The sequence below is a fragment of the Triticum aestivum genome, chromosome 3D (assembly GCF_018294505.1).
Source record: "Triticum aestivum cultivar Chinese Spring chromosome 3D, IWGSC CS RefSeq v2.1, whole genome shotgun sequence".
NCBI lineage: Eukaryota > Viridiplantae > Streptophyta > Magnoliopsida > Poales > Poaceae > Triticum > Triticum aestivum.
Window position 1 is genome coordinate 204,293,446 of NC_057802.1, and position 6,184 is coordinate 204,299,629.

Consider the following 6,184-nt stretch of genomic DNA (forward strand, 5'->3'; position numbering starts at 1 on the left):
GAGGAGGAGGTGTGCAACCTATGGGACATAATTCCGCCATGTGATGACTTTGTCAGGGTGCCATTCGTGACCCGCCTGACAAGTACCATGGTCGATCGGCATGATATGGTATGTTATACTTACAAATGCAAATTATCCGATGATATGCTTAGTGTAGAGTCCAATGATATGTTGTGTGGAATCTAGTCAATGATATGCTTTAGTGTAGAGTCCTATCACATGCTTATTAGTGTAGAATCCAAGGAACTATTAATAGTGTAGATAATCCATATATACTTATTAGTAGAATTCATGCTTAGTACAAATGCGTAGTAATTTTTCTTTTGTAGTGTAGAAATGTATACTTAATAGAAATATATTTGCAAGAGTATGTGCGAGGTTATTTATTAATTGATATGTTTTTATTATTCAGAAATTGCCAAAGAGCCTATCTGTGAGTTGTGGTATCGAGCCTGATGAAGAAGGCTCAGCTGGACTACGCCTTACCGCAAGGGGCTCCGTCACCACCAGTACTTACCGCATGGACACGGACAGTCGCACACACTTAAACTCGGTTGGGTGGAAGAGAATCCTCGTTGGCAAGAATCTTCGTGTTGGACAGGCCATCCTAATTACTATCAAGAACATTTACCGCCCAAGCTTGAGGATGATGATCGTCGTCGATATCATCTAGAACTACATATGTGTGTGTGTGCGCCTATATCATCTAGAACTACATATGATGATCGTCGTTGATATCATGTATAACTAGATATGATGATCGTCGTCGATATCATCTAGAACTACATATGATGATCGTCGTCGATATCACCTAGTACTGCTTAAGGATGCATGTTGACTATATATGAAATTGTTATCTAGTACTCCATCCGTTCCAAATTATTCGTCGTGGTTTTAGTTCAAATTTGAACTAAAACCACGACGAGTAATTTGGAACGAAGGGAGTACTACCTAGTACCTATAATGCTTTATGAAATTGATATCTAGTAGTACCTAGTATCTAGAAATTGCAGTTTATTGAAACTGAAACGGGGTAGGAAGCGGGGGGGATGATGAAAGATATAGCAGTAGCGCGGGGCTAGGAAACCGCTACAGCTAATTAATAGTAGCACGTTCCGAAAAAGCGCAGCTGATATAGTCAATAGTAGTAGCGTGGATACAGACCGCGCTACTACTAACAGTTAGCTGTAGCACCATATTAGTAGCGCGGCTGCCCGCACTGCTGATAGCCTCAAAACCCGTGCTACTACTAGGGTTTTCCCTAGTAGTGTCACACCGACGCACGTCGTCGATTAGTGCGGTGTCAAACTCCTAAGTGACTAAGTGGCTGCTTCCTGCCACATGGCGGCCACTTCCTACAGAAAATACCTCCAAGTGACACTCGTCCTGAGATGTGTCAAGCAAGCAGGCGCGAAGCTGGCAAAGCGGCCCGACAAGGCCTGCCGGGCATGCTGTGATGTGACACCGAGCGGCACATTTAATGCACTCTAGCAGCCTGCAGAGTTAGGCATGATAGCACTGTTTGCTATCTAATCAGTATGTAAAGACAGATTTGCCACTGTGGTGATCCCTTCATCTATAAAAGGAGGCCCATGGCAACCGTAGAAAGGAATCAAACCATCACAAATTCATACGCGCGTAGCCACTCTCGCCTCGAGGCAACCCTGCTGGGCGAGAGCGTCGCATTTTACAGCATTATCCACCATCAATCCACAAAGCAGGAGTAGGGTTTTACGCCTCTCGGCGGCCCGAACCAGGGTAAAAACTGCCCATGTGATCTTGATACGTCTCCAACGTACCTATAATTTTTTATTGTTCCATGCTATTATATTATCTATCTTGGATGTTTATATGCATTTATATGCTATTTTATATGATTTTCGGGACTAACCTATTAACCTAGAGCCCATTGCCAGATTCTATTTTTCCTTGTTTTTGAGTTTCGCAGGAAAGGAATATCAAATGGAGTCCAATTGACCAGAAAATTTCCGGTGATTTTTTATGGACCATAAGAAGCCCCCGAAGCAAAAGAGTTGGGCCAGAAGAGCCACGAGGCCTCCACAAGGGTGGAGGGAGCGCCCTACCCCCTGGGCATGCCCTCCGACCTTGTGGGCTCCTAGTGGACCCCCCTGACTTGAAACCGACGCCAAAAATTCTTATAAATACAGAAACCCCTGAAAAGAAACCTATATCGGGAGTTCCACCGCCGCAAGCCTCTGTAGCCACCAAAAACCAATCGGGACCCTGCTCGGGCACCCTGCCGGAGGGGGAAATCATCACCGGTGACCATCTTCATCATCCCAGCGGTCTCCATGACGAGGAGGGAGTAGTTCAGCCTCGGGGCTGAGGGTATGTACTAGTAGCTATGTGTTTGATCTCTCTCTCTCTCTCTCTCTCTCTCTCTCTCGTGTCCTCGATATGTCATGATCTTGATGTACCGCGAGCTTTGCTATTATAGTTGGGTCTTATGATGTTTCTCTCCCTCTACCTTCTTGTAATGGATTGTGTTTCCCCTTTGAAGTTGTCTTATCAGACTGAGTCTTTAAGATTTGAGAACACTTGATGTATGTCTTGATTGTGCTTATATGTGGTGACAATGGGATATTCACGTGATCTACTTGATGTATGTTTTGGTGATCAACTTGCGGGTTCTGTGACCTTGTGAACTTATGCATAGGGGTTGGCACACATTTTCATCTTGACTCTTCGGTAGAAACTTTGGGGTACTCTTTGAAGTTCTTTGTGTTGGTTTGAATAGATGAATCTGAGATTGTGTGATGCATATCGTATAATCAAACCCGCGGATACTTGTGGTGACATTGGAGTATCTAGGTGACATTAGGGTTTTCGTTGATGTGTGTCTTAAGGTGTTATTTTAGTACGAACTCTAGGGCTGTTTGTGACACTTATAGGAATAGCCTAATAGATCAATCAGAAAGAATAACTTTGAGGTGGTTTCGTACCCTACAATAATCTCTTCGTTTGTTCTCTACTACTAGTGACTTTGGGGTGACTCTTTGTTGCATGTTGAGGGATTGTCATGTGATCTAATTATGTTATCATTGTTGAGAGAACTTGCACTAGTGAAAGTATGAACCCTGGGCCTTGTTTTGAAGCATTGCAATACCGTTTTCGCTCACTTTTATTACTTGCTATCTTGCTGTTTTTATATTTTCAGATTACAAAGACCTATATCTACCATCCATATTGCACTTTTATCACCATCTCTTCGCCGAACTAGTGCACCTATACAATTTACCATTGTATTCGGTGTGTTGGGGACACAAGAGACTCTTTGTTATTTGGTTGCAGGGTTGTTTGAGAGAGACCATCTTCATCCTATGCCTCCCACAGATTGATAAACCTTAGGTCATCCACTTGAGGGAAATTTGCTACTGTACTACAAACCTCTGCACTTGGAGGCCCAACAATGTCTACAAGAATAAGGTTACGTAGTACACATCAAGCTCTTTTATGGCGCCGTTGCCGGGGAGGCTAGGTAAGCGACACTCACACCCCGTCAACTAAGCTCTTTTCTGGCACCGTTGCCGGGGAGGTTAGTGCTTGAAGGTATATCTTTAGATCTTGCAATCGAATCTTTTAGTTTCTTGTTTTATCACTACTTTAGTCTATAAAATAAAAGTACAAAAAATGGAATTGAGGTTGCTTCATATGCATCATCTTTTTAATGTCTTTCGTGAAAATGATGGAAAGGAAAATTATGCTCAAGTGTTAGAAGAAGAAGTCTATAAAACGTTTGGCACTAAATATTTGTATGATGAGCATGATTCCTATTTTGTTAGTATGAATTCCTTGAATATCCATGATGGTAATGATATGCAAAGCCACAAGCTTGGGGATGCTGTGTTTGATGAAGATGATATTTTTTGTCCCCCAAGTCTTGATGAGCAAATTTATTACGATGATAGCATGCCTCCTATTTATGATGATCATATTGATGAAAGTGGGTTTGGAAGAGTGTCAACTTTAGGAAGTACCGATCCCACTATTTCGGAGGGTGTTGAATCTTATTGTGATAATTATGAAAATGAATTTGGAGAGGTCATGACTTTATTTAGTGATGAATCCACTATTTCGGAAGAGGTTCCAATTGATTATGAGAACAAAGTTGCTGTCTATGATGATTATTGTGATGACATATATGCTATAAAGAATAATGATAACCGTGAAACTTGTCATCATGATTTTAATTTTCAATTGGATTATGCCTCACATGATAGTTATTTTTGTTGAGTTTGCTCCCACTATTCCGAATGAGAAGAGTTTTGCTTATGTGGAGAGTAATAAAATTTCCATGCTTATGGATCATGAAAGTAATGCTTTGGGATGATCTATGGTGATAGTTGATTTGATCTTGCTGAAAAACATATACTTTTGCACTCAGGAAAACAATTCTCATTTTTAACAGAAGCGTGATAAAATGCTGATTCTTTTTGCAGAAGATTAATAAACAAATTTATCAGGTTTTACTAATTTCTCATGATTTCTGGAGTTACAGAAGTATTCAAAATATCCAGATTGCTACAGACTATTTTGTTTTTGACAGATTCTGTTTTCTATGTGTTGTTTGCTTATTTTGATGAATCTATGAGTAGTACCGGAGGGTATGAACCATAGAGAAGTTGGAATACAGTAGATATTACACCAATATAAATAAATAATGAGTTCAAAACAGTACCAAAAGTGGTGATTTATTTTCTTATACTAACGGTGCTTATGAGATTTTCTGTTGAGTTTTGTGTTGTGAAGTTTTCAAGTTTTGGGTGAAGTTTCGATGGACTATGGAATAAGGAGTGGAAAGAGCCTAAGCTTGGGGATGCCCAAGGCACCCCAAGTTAAAATTCAAGGACAACCAAGAGCCTAAGCTTGGGGATGCCCCGGATGACATCCCATCTTTCGACCTCGTTCATCGGTAACCTTACTTGGAGCTATATTTTTATTCACCACATGATATGTGTTTTGCTTGGAGCGTCACTTTATTTTGTTTTGCTTGCTATTTGAATAATATCCCAAGATCTGAAATTCTTAAATGTTAAAGAGTCTTCACATAGTTACATGATTATTCGACTACTCATTGATCTTAACTTATATATTTTGGAGTAGTTTGTCGTTTGCTCTAGTGCTTCACTTATATCTTTTTAGAGAACGACGGTAGTTTTATTTTGTACAAATTGATGAACTCTCGTGCTTCACTTATATTATTATGAGAGTCTCTAAACAACAAGGTAATTTGGTTTGGTTATAAATTTAGTCCTAATATGATAGGCATCCAAGAGGGATATAATAAAAACTTTCATATAAAGTGCATTGAATACTACGAGAAATTTGATTCCTTATGATTGTTTTGAAATATGAAGATGGTGATATTAGAGTCATGCCAGTAAGTAGTTGTGAATTTGAGAAATACTTGTGTTAAGGTTTGTGAGTCCCGTAGCATGCACGTATGGTGAACCGTTATGTAACGAAGTTGGAGCATGAGATATTTTTTGATTATCTTTCTTATGAGTGGCGGTCGGGGACGAGCGATGGTCTTTTCCTACCAATCTATCCCCCTAGGAGCATGCGTGTAGTACTTTGTTTTGACGACTAATAAATTTTTCCAATAAGTATGTGAATTCTTTTGACTAATGTTGAGTCCATGGATTATACACACTCTCAATCTTCCACTATTGCTAGCCTCTCTTGTGCCGTGCAACTTTCGCCGGTACCATAAACCCACCATTTACCTTCCTAAAAACAACCACCATACCTACCTATTGTCTCATTTCCATATCCATTCCCGAGATATATTGCATGCAACTTTCCACCGTTCCGTTTATTATGACACGCTCCATCAATGTCATATTGCTTTGCATGATCATGTAGTTGACATCGTATTGGTGGCAAAGCCACCATTCATACACTACAAAAAAATGACACTTCCGTGATGATACATGTTTGTCACAGTAGATCACGTTTTCTATCATGCATGTACATCCATGACAAATTTATGACAGAATCAAGATAGTCAGACCTGTGCTGTCGTAGAAGTCTTCCATGACATTACCAAAACTATCATCACGGAAGTGTCCACTTCCATGACGATAAATCGCGCGGCATGGAAGTTCTTTCATCAAGGGTGACCGATAAGTGGCATCAAACGTAACGGGGCGCCGTTAAGCTA